The sequence below is a fragment of the Mobula birostris genome, chromosome 2 (genome assembly GCF_030028105.1).
Source record: "Mobula birostris isolate sMobBir1 chromosome 2, sMobBir1.hap1, whole genome shotgun sequence".
NCBI lineage: Eukaryota > Metazoa > Chordata > Chondrichthyes > Myliobatiformes > Myliobatidae > Mobula > Mobula birostris.
Window position 1 is genome coordinate 28902691 of NC_092371.1, and position 18060 is coordinate 28920750.

The following is an 18060-nucleotide window of genomic DNA, read 5'->3' on the forward strand; positions in this document are numbered from 1 at the left end:
GGCTTACCCACAGAAGGTAAAGAGTGGTCGTAGATGGGTCATATTCTGCATGGAGGTCGGTGACCAGTGGTGTGCTTCAGGGATCTGTTCTGGGGCCCTTACTCTTTGTGATTTTTATAAGTGACCTGGATGAGGAAGTGGAGGGATGGGTTAGTAAGTTTGCTGATGACACAAAGGTTGGAGGTGTTGTGGATAATGTGGAGGGCTGTCAGAGGTTACAGCAGGACATTCATAGGATGCAAAACTGGGCTGAGAAGTGGCAGATGGAGTTCAACCCAGATAAGTGTGAAGTGGTTCATTTTGGTAGGTCAAATATGATGGCAGAGTATAGTATTAATGGTAAGACTCTTGGCAGTGTGGAGGATCAGAGGGATCTTGGGGTCTGAGTCCATAGGACACTCAAAGCAGTTGTGCAGGTTGACTCTGTGGTTAAGAAGGCGTACAATGTATTGGACTTCATCAGTCGTGGAATTGAATTTAGGAGCCAAGAGGTAATGTTGCAGCTATATAGGACCCTGGTCAGACCCCACTTGGAGTATTGTGCTCAGTTCTGGTCACCTCACTACAGGAAGGATGTGGAAGCCATAGAAAGGGTGCAGAGGAGATTTCCAAGGATGTTGCCTGGATTGGGGAGCATGCCTTATGAGAATAGGTGAGTGAACTCGGCTTTTTCTCCTTGGAGCGATGGAGGATGAGAGGTGACCTGATAGAGGTGTATAAGATGATGAGAGGCATTGATTGTGTTGACAGGCAGAGGCTTTTTCCCAGGGCTGAAGTGGTTGCCACGAGAGGACACAGGTTTAACATGCTGGGGAGCAGGTACAGAGGAGATGTCAGGGGTAAGTTTTTTACTCAGAGTGGTGAGTGCACGGAATGGGCTGCTGGCAACGGTGGTGGAGGTGGATAGGTTCTTTTAAGAGACTTTTGGATAGGTACACGGAGCTTAGAAAAATAGAGGGCTATAGGTAAGCCTAGTAATTTCTAAGGTAGGGATATGTTTGGCACAACTTTGTGGGCCGAAGGGCCTGTATTGTGCTGTAGGTTTTCTATATTTCTATGTTTCTAGAGCTTAAATTCCAGCAAGCGGTAATTTTGCATTCACATAATTAAGTGCATCAGAAGTAAAAAAAAACTGTTGTCTTAGAGATTTGAACATAACTTGTATTTATTTGAGCTCTTGGTAAATATACTTTTCCTGGGCGGATGCTCTCTCTAGATATGACAGAGAGTACTTCCCAGGTGGATCTATATTTGTGTGGGGGCACACTCCTGGGCTCTGGATACATATGTGATGATTTGTCCTGGATCCTTCAGGAAAGGAAATTTACTACCCTTGCCTATTCTAGGACACTAGGTCAAATGAAGCAACTTGGTTGATTCTTAAATACACTCTCAAATATTCTGACAAGCCATTCAGTTGTATACTAACTGCAACAATTGGTGAATAACCTGCAGTGTCTTAGACACCCAATTTGTAACTGCCAACTTTGCTTCTGGATCAATTGCCCTTGCAGAGTCCTTCTCACAAACATTTCAGAACTAATATGTCTAATTTTGGAAAATGGTATCACATACCTGTCAAACAACAGTTTGATGTAATTGTACCCACAGAACAGGCTGGACTTCTCTGTTATAATTCCTGAATATGTTCTGCTCCACCAGCAGGGCACACCTACCAGAAGTGGCAGTACAGACAATAGGGAGTTGCAAAAATGGGTCTATCTATCAATTGCAAAAAGACAGAATGTATGGTGATATCCAAAAAGAAGGAGAATCCTTTCTGTAGCCTGAGACTAAATGGGGAAGTCATAAAATAAGTACAGAACTTTTGCTAATTAGGAAGCTGGGTGACATCAGTTGGCTGGTGCGACATGGACATCAAAAGAAGAATAGGGATGGCAAAAGACACCTTTACGAGAATGAGGAGTATACTGACCAATACTAGACTAGGCATGACAACCTGCCTCAGAATACTGAAATGTTACGTTTATCCAGTTATGTTATATTGCTCAGAATGTTGGACAATATCTAGTAACATGAGGAAACGAATTGAAGCAGCAGAAATGTGGTTTTTGAGGAGGATGCAAAGAATATCAAGGATGAAAGGAATATCTAACGAGGATGTCATGAACAGAGCAAGCACAAAAAGAGAAATAATGTATGAGATCATGAAAAGGCAACGTAACTTCATTGGATTAGGAAAGAGGAGTTAGAGTGCACGGTAATTATGGGAAAGATTGAAGGGAAGAAAGCAAGAGGAAGGCAAAGACAAATGATGATGGAGAGAGCAGCCAGAGAACTGGAAACGAATACCAATGAATTGATCCACTTGACCCGAAACAGGAGTGTATGGGCCATGGCAGTCAAAGCTCAAACATGGCATGGCACCTGATGATGATAATGATCCTTCTAGCTGGTAGAGGTCATATACTTGGAAAGTGCTGCCTGAGGAGGCTTGGTGAGTTGTTGCAGTGAATTCTGTAGATGGTACAGTGTGTGGGTGGTGAAATGTGTGAATGGTTGTATATGGTGTGCCTGTTGAGTGGGCTACTTTGTCCTGAATGGTGTCAAGGTCTTGAGTGTTATTGAAGCTGCACTCATCCAGGCAAATGGAGAGTACTTCATCATGCTCCTGACTAAATTTTAGATGGTGGACAGCTTTTGGGAAGTTAAAAAATAACTTGCCACAGGAATGACCTGCTCTTGTAGCCACGTTGTGTACAGTATATTGCTAATTTAGTTTGATTTCTGATCAATGATGGTAATAGCATTGAATGGTGATATAACAGCTAGATCTTCTCTCATTGGGTATTGTCATTTCCTAACACTTGTGTGGACAGAATATTTGTTGTCACTTATTGGCCTGGATATTGTTCAGGCCTTATTGCATTTGATTGTGGAGTGATTCAATGTCTGACAAGTAGTGAGTGGTGCTGAAAGTTGTGCAGTCATCAGTGAATACCCCTTCTCTGACATTAGGATTAAAGGATGGTCACAGTTGGTTCTAGGATATTACCCAGGGAGCTCAAATACAAATGTCCTGTGGCTGAGATGATTGATCTCCAGCTGTACAGCCTTTATTAATCAGTTATGGTAACTACATAGTCCTTGTAGAAACAAAGTACTTCATTCACTCTGGAACACCACAGAACAGCAACGGGCACTTTGGTCCGTCTAGTTCATGCCGAATTATTAATTTGCTTGGTCCCATTGACCTGCACCTAGACCATCAATGTGCCTATCCAAATTTCTTTTAAATGTTGAAATCGAACATGAATCCGTCACTTTTGCAGGCAGCTCGTTCCACCTTCTCGCCACTCTCTCAGTGAAGGAGCTCCACCTTATGTTCCCCTTAAACATTTCACCTTTTACTTTTAGCACATGACCTCAAGCCCTAGTCTCACGTAACCTCAGTGGAAAATGCCCTGTTTGTATTTGCCCTATCTATACCCCTTATAATTTTGTGTACCTCTATCAAATCTCCCCTCATTGTTTTACGCTCTAGAGAATAATATTCTAACCTATTCAACCTTTCCCAATAACTCAAGTCCTCAAGTCCTGGCAACATCCTTGTAAATTTTCACAGCACTCTTTCAATCTTACTGATATATTACCTGTAGGTAGGTGACCAAAATGACAACATAACAGTCCAAATCCTGTACTCAATACTTCAAATTATGAAGGCCAATGTGCCAAAAGTTTTCTTCACAAACCCATCTACCTGTGATGCCACTGTCAAGGAATTATGGATCTCTGTTCCCAGGACCCTCTGCCTACTGCACTTCTCAGTGCCTTACCACTCACCGGGTAATTCCACCCTGGTTTGTCCTCCCAAAGTGCAACACCTCACACCTGCTTGATGATATTATATTTTAAAACAGCAACTTTTGGTGGCAGTTTTATGACATCCATAAGTTTTTGTTCTAGTTGGCCATTCTTGATTGGAGTTCTTACAGTCATAAGAAATCCTCTTTGTCTCTATAAGTTTCCAAAATCATAAACAACTTCAAAAGCATTTTGAGAATCAGTGTAGATATTAGCTGATCTTTCTTCTGCCAATTTACAGGCTTCGACCAAATCTTTTAGTTCTGCTTGTTGCGCAGAGGTACCAGGAACTATGCTTCCTGATACCAGCAGTTCAGTTCCAGAGACAATGGCCTATCCAGCCGTTCAAATTACTCTCTCAATCATTGCCATTAGTGTACAGAATCAGATCTTGGTTCGATAAAGATGGCTTTTTAATAATAATTTGCATCTTCATGCATGTTATTTCTCTTGCACAGTCATAGTCATCATAGTCTTCTATGTCCAATGGCAACAGTGTGGCTGGATTCGCTGGACTCGCTCTTTGAATGGTGCTATTTGGTGTCTCAAGAACAGAACACCACTTGGACCAGCACGTGTCTGTTATTTGAGAGGCCGAGTGTGGATGTTGAACGTTCAAAATATGATCAAGCATGATGGTAGAAACAGGCCATTCTGGACTGGGTATTGAGCAATGAGGAAGGGTTAGTTAGCAATCTTGTCATGCGAGGCCCTTTGGGTAAGAGTGACCATAATATGGTGGATTTCTTCATTAAGATGGAGAGTGACATAGTTAATTCAGTAACAAAGGTTCTGAACTTAAAGAAGGGTAACTTTGAAGGTAAGAGATGTGAATTAGCTAAGATAGACTGGCAAATGATACTTAAAGAGTTGACGGTGGATATTCAATGGCAAGCATTTAAAGATCGCATGGATGAACTGCAACAATTGTTCATCCCAGTTTGGCAAAAGAATAAACCAGGGAAGGTAGTGCACCCGTGGCTGACAAGGGAAATTAGGGATAGTATCAATTCCAAAGACGAAACATACAAATTAGCCAGAAAAAGCAGCATACCTGAGGACTGGGAGAAACTCAGAGTCCAGCAGAGGAGAACAAAGGGCTTAGTTAGGAAAGGGAAAAAAGATTATGAGAGAAAACTGGCAGCGAACATAAAAACTGACTGTAAAAGTTTTTATAGATATGTGAAAAGAAAAAGATCGATTAAGACAAATGTAGGTCCCTTACAGTCAGAAACAGGTGAATTGATCATGGGGAACAAGGACATGGCAGACCTATTGAATAACTACTTTGGTTCTGCCTTCACTAAGGAGGACATAAATAATCTTCCGGAAATAGTAGGGGACAGAGGGTTCAGTGAGATGGAGGAACTGAGGAAAATGCATGTTAGTAGGGAAGTGGTGTTAGGTAAATTGAAGGGATTAAAGGCAGATAAATCCCCAGGGCCAGATGGTCTGCATCCCAGAGTGCTTAAGGAAGTAGCCCAAGAAATAGTGGATGCATTAGTGATAATTTTTCAAAACTCTTTAGATTCTGGACTAGTTCCTGAGGATTGGAGGGTGGCTAATGTAACCCCACTTTTTAAAAAAGGAGGGAGAGAGAAACCGGGGAATTATAGACCGGTTAGCCTAACATTGGTGGTGGGGAAAATGCTAGAGTCAGTTATCAAAGATGTGATAACAGCACATTTGGAAAGTGGTGAAATTATCGGACAAAGTCAGCATGGATTTGTGAAAGGAAAATCATGTCTGACGAACCTCATAGAATTTTTTGAGGATGTAACTAGTAGAGTGAATAGGAGAGAACCAGTGGATGTGGTATATTTGGATTTTCAAAAGGCTTTTGACAAGGTCCCACACAGGAGATTAGTGTGCAAACTTAAAGCACACGGTATTGGGGGTATGGTATTGATGTGGATAGAGAATTGGTTGGCAGACAGGAAGCAAAGAGTGGGAATAAACAGGACCTTTTCAGAATGGCAGGCAGTGACGAGTGGGGTACCGCAAGGCTCAGTGCTGGAACCCCAGTTGTTTACAATATATATTAATGACTTAGACGAGGGAATTAAATGCAGCATCTCCAAATTTGCGGATGACATGAAGCTGGGCGACAATGTTAGCTGTGAGGAGGATGCTAAGAGGATGCAGGATGACTTGGATAGGTTAGGTGAGTGGGCAAATTCATGGCAGATGCAAATTAATGTGGATAAATGTGAGGTTATCCACTTTGGTGGCAAGAACAGGAAAACAGATTATTATCTGCATGGTGGCCGATCAGGAAAAGGGGAGGTGCAACGAGACCTGGGTGTCATTGTACACCAGTCATTGAAAGTGGGCATGCAGGTACAGCAGGCGGTGAAAAAGGCGAATGGTATGCTGGCATTCATAGCAAGAGGATTCGAGTACAGGAGCAGGGAGGTACTACTGCAGTTGTACAAGGCCTTGGTGAGACCACACCTAGAGTATTGTGTGCAGTTTTGGTCCCCTAATCTGAGGAAAGACATTCTTGCCATAGAGGGAGTACAAAGAAGGTTCACCAGATTGATTCCCGGGATGGCAGGACTTTCATATGATGAAAGACTGGATCGGCTAGGCTTATACTCCCTGGAATTTAGAAGATTGAGGGGGGATCTTATTGAAACGTATAAAATTTTAAAGGGATTGGACAGGTTAGATGTAGGAAGATTGTTCCCGATGTTGGAGAAGTCCATAACGAGGGGTCATAGTCTGAGGATAAAGGGGAAGCCTTTTAGGACCGAGATGAGGAAAAACTTCTTCACACAGAGAGTGGTAAATCTGTGGAATTCTCTGCCACAGGAAACAGCTGAGGCCAATTCATTGGCTATATTTAAGAGGGAGTTGGATATGGCCCTTGTGGCTAAAGGGATCAGGGGGTACGGAGAGAAGGCAGGTACAGGGTTCTGAGTTGGATGATCAGCCATGATCGTACTGAATGGTGGTGCAGGCTCGAAGGGCCGAATGGCCTACTCCTGCACCTATTTTCTATGTTTCTATGACAATAAACTTGACTTGACGTAGGCATCATTCTTGTTTCATCGCTATCATTCTCACTTAAGGCACTTGGAGCCACTGTAGAGTCCATGTCATGTCCATCCTGTAATTCCTTGGAGTTCATATTGTGTCTGTCTCCAAAGACTGTTCAATGTAGGAGATATTTTCCAAGGCGGAGCTTCAGAAGTAGTATCATTGGCAACGTCACTAGCAGGACTGACCCTTTAACATCCCTGCTCAGTTTCTCCATATTGTTTTAGTTTTCATCTGAGCTCTGTACAATGCACATCAACTTGTTTACTGTGTTGTTTCTTCACTCCTTCGGTTAATGCAGACATTTTGTTCTTTAGACTTTTTACTATCTCAATTATGCTGTTTTTGTATTTATCCTAAGTTTTACCTTTCTTTTGCATTTTTTCACATCAATCGATCCAAATAATTTCACTAGGTATTGAAATAGATTGTTGTGCGACTGAAATAGATTGACTTGCAACCGAAATTCTACCATACTCTACCAGCTTGTATGGCCGAGCCTGATATTAATTTCAGTGCCCGTCTTGATTTTTACAGATCTGTTTTTTTTCCAAAATAGCAACGCAGTATTCCTCAATCCTAATTTCCATATGACGATATTGGTCAGAACTAGTTTTCTCTCAGAGAAATTGGAAGAGAGGAAGTTCTTACCCCATTTGTCGTGCTCTAAAATGTTGTATGCTAAAAATTCCATTTTGTCTGTGATTGTCCAAGTCCTTAAATTTCGCAATATCCTGCTGCCGACTATGCCAGTTGTCGTATTCTGATTTTTTTAATCCAAGATTGTTTCAGAAGTAAGGAAAGAAGCACAAAACTTGTTGCTTCATGATTGTTTTATTAGGCATTGATAGAACAAAAGAAAATTGAAATGGACAGTGATAGAGGTCTGCTAAGCAAAGGGAGATAGAAACGAAAAGAACTAAGATGGTGCTGCCTTGTGGTGCAGTTCTTTATACTACATAGATTAAGGAAAATTCCATTCAAATTAGGAGATAAGAGTCAACCAATGAGGTACCCTCATTCAAGTAAGGTAGCACCAAGAGAAACTTCTAGAACTCTCCAAACCTATATCAATATAACCACTAGGAGACACATTGAATAACTGAATATACAGACTGTGACCATTAGAATGCATAGTAAACAATTACTTGTTTATAAGTAATTATATAAAATACAAGCAGACAATTAATTGTTAAACTGCAGTGAAAATAACAGTCAGATCCAACAACAGTGAATGTCACATGTTTTCTCCAGTTTGTGAATTGACTTAATTCTGTATTACAGATTATAACTTACAGGTAGCTATAACAGAAAGTCTGTGTCGAATGACATCTGAAAGCCAGAGACAAGAACTGGCTAATAATTGGTTCCATGTGGAATTCGTTGTTGATGCATTTAAGAGAATTAAGGATTCTGAATTTGAAACAGTAAGGACACAGATTCTGTTTATATCTGTTGCTCATAAACTACAATTTGATTAAGAGAAAAATAGCAATTGTGTAAGAATATATGTAGAGTCTCTGATATATGAAATATGATTGTATTGGATAGAACCTTATTGGGCTTAATGTCTTACTTAATGTCTTTTGTATATTCATTGGATGCTGAACTCCTAATAGCAGAACAACACATCTAGTGCAACAGGAAATTTTGCTAGCATGGGTGGTCTATCTCTTAATTACCGTTTTCTTATCGTTTATCCACACTCTAATGCTTCCCTTAAAAGCATCAGTTGATTCGCCAATGAACTGTTTCCCAGATTAGTCGGAGTCTGCCCTAACCACATATTGTCACAATCCCTTAGAAATGAAACTAGGCCTGACTTAATAGTAAAGAAAATCAGATAGGCCGCAAAATTGGTTTGGCTGACCTGATGGTCTCATTTCCTTTTTTTTAATTTGAGGAAATGATTTTAAGATCATGCTTCTATTTGCTCTATTGAAGAAGAGTAATTTTCTTCACTAATTAACTCTAAGTGAATCTTAATAAAACCTGTAATGTTAATTTTCTTTATCTTTCTACAGATTCTGCCTAACATACTGTATTTACAGAGCTTTCTATCTTTTTTCTGTGTGGGCACGTGGCCAAGCGATTAAGGCATTGGACTAGTGGCCTGAAGGTCGTGAGTTCGAGCCCCAGCTGAAAGAACGTGTTGTGTCCTTGAGCAAGGCACTTAATCACACATTGCTCTGTGACGACACTGGTGCCAATGCCCTATGGGTCCTAATACCCTTCCCTTGGACAACATTGGTGTCGTGTAGAAGGGAGACTTGCAGGGGACATGGGCAACTGCTGGTCTTCCATACAACCTTGCCCAGGCCTGTGCCCTGGAGAGTGAAGACTTTCCAGGCGCAGATCCATGGTCTCGCAAGACTAACAGATGCCTTTACTTTACTATCTTTTTTCTGATTTCTAGTATTCTCTTTTTTGGTTGTAATCGTCTTTCTATCTGGTAACACAATTTTTTTGTTTGTGGGCTTTGCTTTTCTTCCCACTGCCTTTCTAAAAGCAGGGTATCCTTGCTCAGATGAGAATACGAACATACAACACTTTGGATTAGGTGAAGTCTGGCCAGCACTTCCATATGATTCTCCTTCTGAGACTTCTGTTTGTAATGCCCTCTGTTGTGAGCTTGGGCAGCCATCTATAATTGGGTCATTGACAAATCATAATTTTTTTTTGTAAAATGGCCCAAGCTACTTTGCAATTGCACTTAGTATGATTTAAATTTTAAGCAGAAATCTAAACACTTGTCCTCTACTAACCCAACTTTTTTTAAAAAAAAAGCATTTATTGGGCACTGTGTTGTGTTGGTGCGTGGCCAAGTGGTTAAGGCGTCGGTCTAGTGATCTGAAGGTCGCTAGTTTGAGTCTCAGCTGAGGCAGCGAGTGTGTCCTTGAGCAAGGCACTTAACCACACATTGCTCTGCGTTGACACCGGTGCCAAGCTGTATCAGCCCTAGTGCCCTTCCCTTGGACAATATCGGTAGCGTGGAGAGGGGAGACTCGCAGCATGGGCAACTGCCGGTCTTCCATACAACCTTGCCCAGGCCTGCGCCCTGGAAACCTTCCAAGGTGCAAATCCATGGTCTCACGAGACTAACAGGTGCCTATTATTATTATTAGGCACTTAAGTTGTTAATGTATCTTCTGAATATCTTGGTAATTGTATAGTAACTGCAATCATTTGGGAGGCAAAATTGCCGAGTGGAAATTTCTTTTTTTTCCAAAATACGTTAATTACTTTAGGTTTCACTTTTGTTTTTATGGCTAAATTCATATAGGGTGTGAATCAACATGCCCAAGTTAACTCCATTTGTTCCTCCCCACTGATCTCCCTTCTGGTACTTATCCTTGCAAGTGGAACAAGTGCTACACCTGCCCCTTATACCTCTTCCCTCACTACCATTGAGGGCCCCAAACAATCCTTCCAAGTGAGATGACACTTGAAATGTGAATCTGTTGGAGTCATCTACTGTGTCCGGTGCTCCCAGTGTGGCCTCTTGTATATAACACAGATTGGAAGAGCGCCTTGCCAAACACCTACACTCCGTCTGCCCAAAAAAGCAGGATTTCCTAGTGGCCACCCATTTTAATTCCCATTCCCAGTCCATGGCCTCCTCTACTACTGTGATGAAGCCATACTCAGGTTGAAGAGCAACACCTTGTATTCCATCTGGGTAGCATAATCATTGATTTCTTGAACTTCCAGTAATGCCCCCCCCCCCACCATTCCATATTCCCATTTCCATCTCTGACCTTATCTCCTTATCTGCCTACCAACTCCCTTTTTCTTTCTTCCATAATCTTCTCTGCTCTCCTATCAGATTCACCCTTCTTCAGCCCTGTATTTCTTTCACCAATCAACTTCCCAGGTCTTTACTTCCCCCCTCCCCCCTCCTGGTTTCATCTATCACCTTGTGGTTCTTTCTCCCCATGCCCCGCTTTCTTACTCTGACTCCTCATTTTTTTTTCCCCAGTCCTGATGAAGGGTCTTCGCTTGAAATGTCATCTGTACTCTTTTTCATAGATGTTGCCTGGCCTGCTGAGTTTCTCCAGCATTTCGTGTGTGTTGCTTGGATTTCTAGCGTCTGCAGATTTTCTCTTGTTTGTAACTTCATTGTTAAAAGCTTTCAGGAAGAATGTCAGAAAACTTAGCACAAATCATGCTGAATTAATAAAACTTCAAATCTGGGTGGCGGGGTGGGCGGGGGAAAGATGATGGGGACGAGTGCCAGGGCGTTTGTCTAAAATCTGATTTTTTTTCCAATCATTATATTTTTCCATTAGATTCTTACATTGTTCCTAAGTAAGAATACTGGTGCAAGGTTCCATTGTTTTGAGTTTTTGGCGTGTTAACTGATTTATTGAGCTTTGGAAGTCTTCCCAATTTCTCTGTTTATTTAATTACATGGCATTTTTAGATTTTGTTGAGAAATTGGGATTAATTTTTCTCAGTTTACTTGAAATATGACCTTTGGTCTGACTAAGGTACTGCTTCTGCTTATTGATGGGCAAGTTTAGAAGCATTTTAAACATGCAGATTCTTTAGCATGTTTGCATGGGGCCAGGTCCAAGTGCTTGCAACAGATTCTGGTCCACTTTGCCATTGGATCAAAGCTTAGGTTCATACGGTAGCTAGAGTGCCACCCATGTTTAAAACAAAAATTCATAAAATTGTAGCTTTCATTCTACAATACGAAGCTTGGGTTGTGACAGATCAGGACCCTTGTGCATGTTCCCAAAAGTGGCTGTCCTATATGGTAGTCTGGTATTATAATTTGAGTCATTTTGACACTGGTGTTGCAAAAGATAAGGAAATTGAGTCATGTGAGATTGCAGATGCTGGAAATCTGGATTAATATACACGAAACACTGGAAGAACTCAGCGGGTCAGGCAGCATCTATGGAGGAAATGGACAGTGAACCTTTTGAGCCAAGTCACTTCATCAGATTAAGAATGGCTGGATGAATGAACGGCAATGGAAGCACTGGCTCCTGGAAGAACAAATAGGAAGAGGAATGCTATTTTTCTGGGATTAGTTTTGCTTTTGAGATTGAGTCTGGCATCTCAAGATGAGTGCTGTATCTCTTATGACCCTCTAGTTCACTAAATACAAAACCAATATGTTAGTCATCAGTGTACGTGTCTATCCCAGCATGTGAAGACAGACTCTGGCGGATTGAGCAGACGAGACCAATGGAAGGTCCAACGGTCAAGAAGGCGGTCTCTGCAAGCGTTGTGGAACGTCCTGGTCATCCACTTGCCTAGTACCATCTCCAGTCTTGCCACTGGATCCAGATGGGAATTGGGAAGAGAGAGTGAGGCTGACACTGTGCGACTCTCCCTCACTTAAATCCAAATCATGTGCTAGTCTCAACACCATCATCATCATAATGGTGTCGAGGTCTTCATCGACGATGGCGATGGACGAACAACATGTCTGGAAAGAACGGATGAGGCCAAGGAGGGATTCTGCTCCAGTCTTGGAGTGGAGGTGGCAGGGATCCTCTTGGTCATACAAGGAAGATGGAGAAACTGATTTTCCTGAATGGTTTCACCTCCAGAACAGAAATACAACCTTCTGGTGTGATTGGCAACACAGGAATAAGGAATAACAACTGCACTGGGCTTCCCTTCCTGACAAGAACTGTTTTGCAAGAGACATAAACCTGCAGGCTTATGGCATCAACCTCACTGAATGTACTGATCCCTATTAGATTACACTTTGACAACAAAGATATTGCTTCCTGGATACTTTTGGACACATCTTATGGATTTTGGGCTACTGATCAGAAAAATTGCCATGAAATTTTCCTATTACACACCATTTTAAAAAAGTCTGTATTTGTTCTTTCAATTCAGAATTCAAATCAAATAAAATGTTGCGCACAATATAAGCTGAAAAGATTTCTATCTTGTCTGGACATGCTTAAGCAGAATGGATGTTGCATGGCAGGACAGGATTGAGAAAGGTTATAAATTTTTGTGAAAGATTTCGATATTTGAGACAGATGTTTCTGGGAATAACTGATGCCAACATTAAGGAAGGCATTTTTTTTGTTGGTCCACAAATCAAACAGGTCATCAATGGCGAACAATTGGAAGAACTTCTAGTGGGACCGGAGAAAATCGCATGGAAGGTAATCAAGGATGTTGTTGAAAATTTCCATGGCAACTACAGAGTACCAAACTATGTGCAGTTGGTTGAAAACGTCCTTCAAGCATACAAAACCATGAAGTGCAACATGTCACTAAAGATTCATTTTCTGCATGTCCACTTAGACATCCCTGCAAATCTAGGTGCTGTTAGTGACAAGCACAGTGAAAGGTTTCACCAGGACATTACGGTCATTGAGAAATGGTATCAGGGCAATTGAAATCCACTTATTGTTGGCTGATTATTGTTGGGCACTTAAGTGAGAAGCCTCAGGCACAGTACAAATAAAAATATTCATCAAAACATTTTTAATTTAGTTGAGCTATTGTAAAATATTAGCACCATTATGCAATTAAATGGATTATATCCAATAAAACTTAATGTTCTCCAAATTCTTATAAAATACAAGCAGTCTGAAATGATATTTGTGTTCAGATTCAAGCAGTCTATCATAAACAAAAACATTTCTGAGGAAGCAAAGCTTTCAAAAAATTTGTTGTCCAGTGTAATATCATTGTCCAAGTGATGAGCTTTAAGGTTGTCTGCTTCATCCATGCCGTAACAGATACTGATAACAAGAGGACAGATTGTTGTCTAATCTCTGTTATCTGTATCAACCCTTCCCTAAAGCAGCAGAAATTTTGTTGTGTGAAAATTATTTTCTAAAGACTTGGAAATGTAATGCCTCGTAGATGCTGCTTCCCAGACAACCCACCAATTTCTATCCGACAGGAGTGATACGTTGGATTACCTAGAAGTGCACCATATACAACACCTCTGAGGAAGCTCTTGGCTTCTCCACCCTGTAGTATCAGAACTGGTCTGACGAGCATAATCTGGAGATCTAGAAAATAATTAATTACAGATGCATGATGTTTCAAGATTGGAAGCTGCTCCATGTCCTGTGAAAAGAAACACCTCTTGGGAATCCTAAGATCTGAGATTCAGGAGAAAAGCCTTTACTGAACAACAGATGGTGGATAGAAAGTGTGGAAGAGTTCTGGCACTTTGTTGTCAGCCAAGACTTGGATAGGAATTCATTCACAGCTCACATACCTAAGGCTGTACTGCATTGGAAGCTAGGAATGAAGGTAAGCTCATCCAGGGTGTAGGGGCAGTTGGCCACTGCAAGAAGGAAACCTTGAAAACCATTTCAACCTGATTTTAGCACCTTTGACTTTATCCTTTAGGTGTTTGGTCGAGTCTTGCTGCCATTTCTAACCAACATGAAGTTGGAAAGGCATTTGCCAGGTCTGAAGAACAGATCCATTACCTGGTGTCTTATGATGAGGAACTGATGAGGAGGAATTTCAGTCACAAATTCACATTTATTTTGCTTCTTGGAGCTGCTAAGGGGCTTCAGTAAAATGGTAATTATGACTATCTTTAAGAGAAGTGGCAAATCCAACCATGGGAACTACAATGTGGTCTTTATGCTGTCTACTACAGGGAAAGTTATCACCAAGGTCTTCAACTGTCTTATCTCAGTGACCAAGGAGCTGCTTCCTGAATGATGGTGTAGATGCTGTACAAGTCGAGACAGAGTGGACAGACATAACCTTCACTGCTCAATAATATCAAATAAAATACAGAGTAGCACCAAACATTATTTATTTCCTTTCTTGATCATATTTAATCTTCTGACTTCCTCTATTGGACAGAACTATGGAGGACTCTCCTCAAATTTGGCTGTGATTGGGAATGTGTCTTCATTTTGCATTTGTTTTTAATGATGACAAGCATTGGGCAAATCAGGATCAATAGCTCCACATCAGAACCAATTTTAGTGGAGTCAGTTGTCAAGTAAGACTATATTTGATGCTTTTTCAAATCTTTTCTGTCACAACGGTGTACCCGCTTCCAACTGTTGGCATGGAACTTGGCTCAAGGCAAAGGGGAAACTGTTCAACCTTGGACCCTCCAGAGCCCAAGTGACCTCAGTTTGAGTCACTGAGCTGTAGTACACAGATGATGCTTGTGGAAACTCATGTTAAGAGACTGAACATCAATTCATTGTTGACTTGTACAACGAAGCCCTGGCAGATCAAAGCTTTTTCACCAACTGACTAACTGTCCACTGATGTACAATATTACAATATCATCAATGAAGATCCATTGTAAGATGATGGTTGTGGGAAGCAGAGAAGTGCCTATGTGATTGCTTTGAGTCAGTGGACTGGGCTGTGGTCAAGGACTCAACTCTGGGTCTGAATGAATACATAATCATTACTACAGATTTTATTAAAACAGTCATAGACAAGTGTATCCCCACAAAATCCATCAGTCTTCCCCAACCAGAGGTTCTGGATGAACTATGAGATCCGCAGTCTGTAGAGGGCCAGTTCAGAGGCATTCAAGTTTGGCAACCAAGAAAGTTACAAGAGGGCCAGGTACAATATTCAGAAAGCCATCTCACAGGCGACTTGGCTATTCCAGACAAAGCTTAAATCAATGAAGCATGCTCGACAGCTGTGACAGGGCTTGAATGTTCAATGCCATCTATGCTTGCTTCTATTGTCAAAGCATGGAGGAACTATCATGAACTCTCACAGTCCTCAATGACGATGTAATTTCAGTCCCTGACACTGATGTGAGAGCATCCTTCAGGAGAGTGAACTTACAGAAAGTAACTTGCCCAGAGGGACTGCCTAGCCAAGTACTAAAGACCCATGCTGATCAATTGGCTGGGGTGTTCACTGAGATCTTTAACGTCTTGTTTTGACACTCCGCCTCAATGACTATTGTCTAGTAGCACTTACTTTCACAGATGAAGTGTTTTGAGAGGCTGATGATGAAACATCAACTCCTGCCTGAGAAGAGAGTTGAATCCACTCCAATTTGCCTACCGACACAACAGATCGACAACAGATGCCATTTCATTGGTTTTTCACTCACCTGGAGAATTCGGGCAGCAAAGTGTATTACAGTGTATTACAAGACTGTGCTTAGACCCCTGCTCTACTTGCTTTACACTTTTGACTGTGACTAAGAACAGTTCTAATGCCATATTTAAGTTTGCTGATGACACCACTGTTATGAACTGAATCAAAGATGGTGACAAATCAGCATGTAGGAGTGGGATTGAATATTTGACTGAATGGTGACTCTTACTCAATGTTAGCAAGACCAAGGAGCTGATTATTGACTTCAGGAGGAGGAAACCAGAGGTCCATGAGTCAGTCCTCATCAGGGATCAAAGGTGGAGAGGGTCAGCAACTTTAAATACCTCGGTGTTAATCCTTCAGAGTACCTGTCCTAGGCCTAGCACATAAGTGCAGTTATGAGAAAGTACAGTGATGCTTCTGTTTGCTTAGACACTTGTAACAATTCAGCATGACATCTAAAACTTTGACAAACTTCTATAGATGTGTAATGGAGAGTAAATTGCCTGGCTGCATCACAGCCTGGTATGGAAACACAAATGCCCTTGAATAGAAAAACCTACAAAAGGAAGTGGTTATGGCTCATTCCATCACATGCAAAGCCCTGTCAATCATTGAGCACATCTACATGGAGCATTCTCGCAGGAAAGCAGCATCCTTTATCAGGGACTCCCAGCAACTAGTTATGGTCTCTTCTTGCTGCTGCCATCAGGAAGAAGGTACATGACGAGTTTCAGGTCTTAGAACACCAGGTTCAGGAATGGTTGTTACCCCTCAACCATCAGGCTCTTGAACTAGAGGGGATAACTTCACTTAACTTCACTTGCCCCATCACTGAGCTGTTCCCATTAACTATGGACTCTCTTTCAAGGACTCTTCATCTCATGTTTTTGAAATTTATTGTTTATTTATTTATTATTGTTATTATTTCTTTCTTTTTGTCTTTTGCACAGTTTATTGTCTTTTGCAAACTGATTATCTGCCCTGTTGGTGTGGTCTTTCAGTGACTCTTATGGTTATTGGATTTATTGAGTATGTCTGCAGGAAAATGAATCTCAAGTGCATATATGGAGATATATATCTACTTTGACAATAAATTTACTTTGAACTTCGAAATGTGAACCACTTCAAATATCTTTGAAGCCACTTATTGGCAAAGGCAAATATTGATGATGAGATTCACAGTGAGCCAGAATATGTTTGTAAATCTGAGAAATAAATGCATGAAGATCAAGACCTCAAACTTAGCACCAAGCTTTAAGTCTACGAGGCAGCATTGATCTCTTCTCTCCTGTATGCTGGACTACTCACAAGAGGGTCCTTAATGTACTGGGAGGATACCAATCTACAAAATCCATTACATCCACTGACATACTAATGAAACAATGCCAGCAACCTTTCTTTGGCCAACATACCTGCACTGAGGCCCAAGGTGAATTCATTCAACTCTGTTGAATAGGCTACATTGTTGACATACACTGGATTCCCGAAGGATATACTTTGTTATATGCTCAATTGTGGCAAGAGATTACCAGATGGATAGAAGGAAAGATTCAAAGATATTTCCAAAGTCTTCTCATAAAAATGAAAGTTTTCCACCGACTCCTGGGAATCCCTGGCCCATGACTGAAATTAGTGAAGAAGGAACAATTGGAATGGTGCTGAGATCCTTGAGATTATGCATTCGGAGCACCGAGAAGCTTTCAACAAAAACAACATAACACTGCACTCTGACAATAGAAATCAATGATAAGACTTTAGAAAATGTCCCATATCTCAGAGACATCTCTCAGTGAGGGAAGACATCTATGATAAAATCAACTATTGCCTTCAGTGTGCCAGCACAGTCTATTGTTATTTGAGGAAGCGTGTTTAAAGATCGAGACTCAAAACCAGCCAACAGGAATTTTGCAGATGCTGGAAATTCAAACAACACACATTAAAGTTGCTGGTGAACGCAGCAGGCCAGGCAGCATCTCTAGGAAGAGGTACAGTCGACGTTTCAGGCCGAAACCCTTCGTCAGGACTAACTGAAGGAAGAGTTAGTAAGAGATTTGAAAGTGGGAGGGGGAGGGGGAGATCCAAAATGATAGGAGAAGACAGGAGGGGGAGGTTTGGAGCCAAGAGCTGGACAGGTAATTGGCAAAGGGG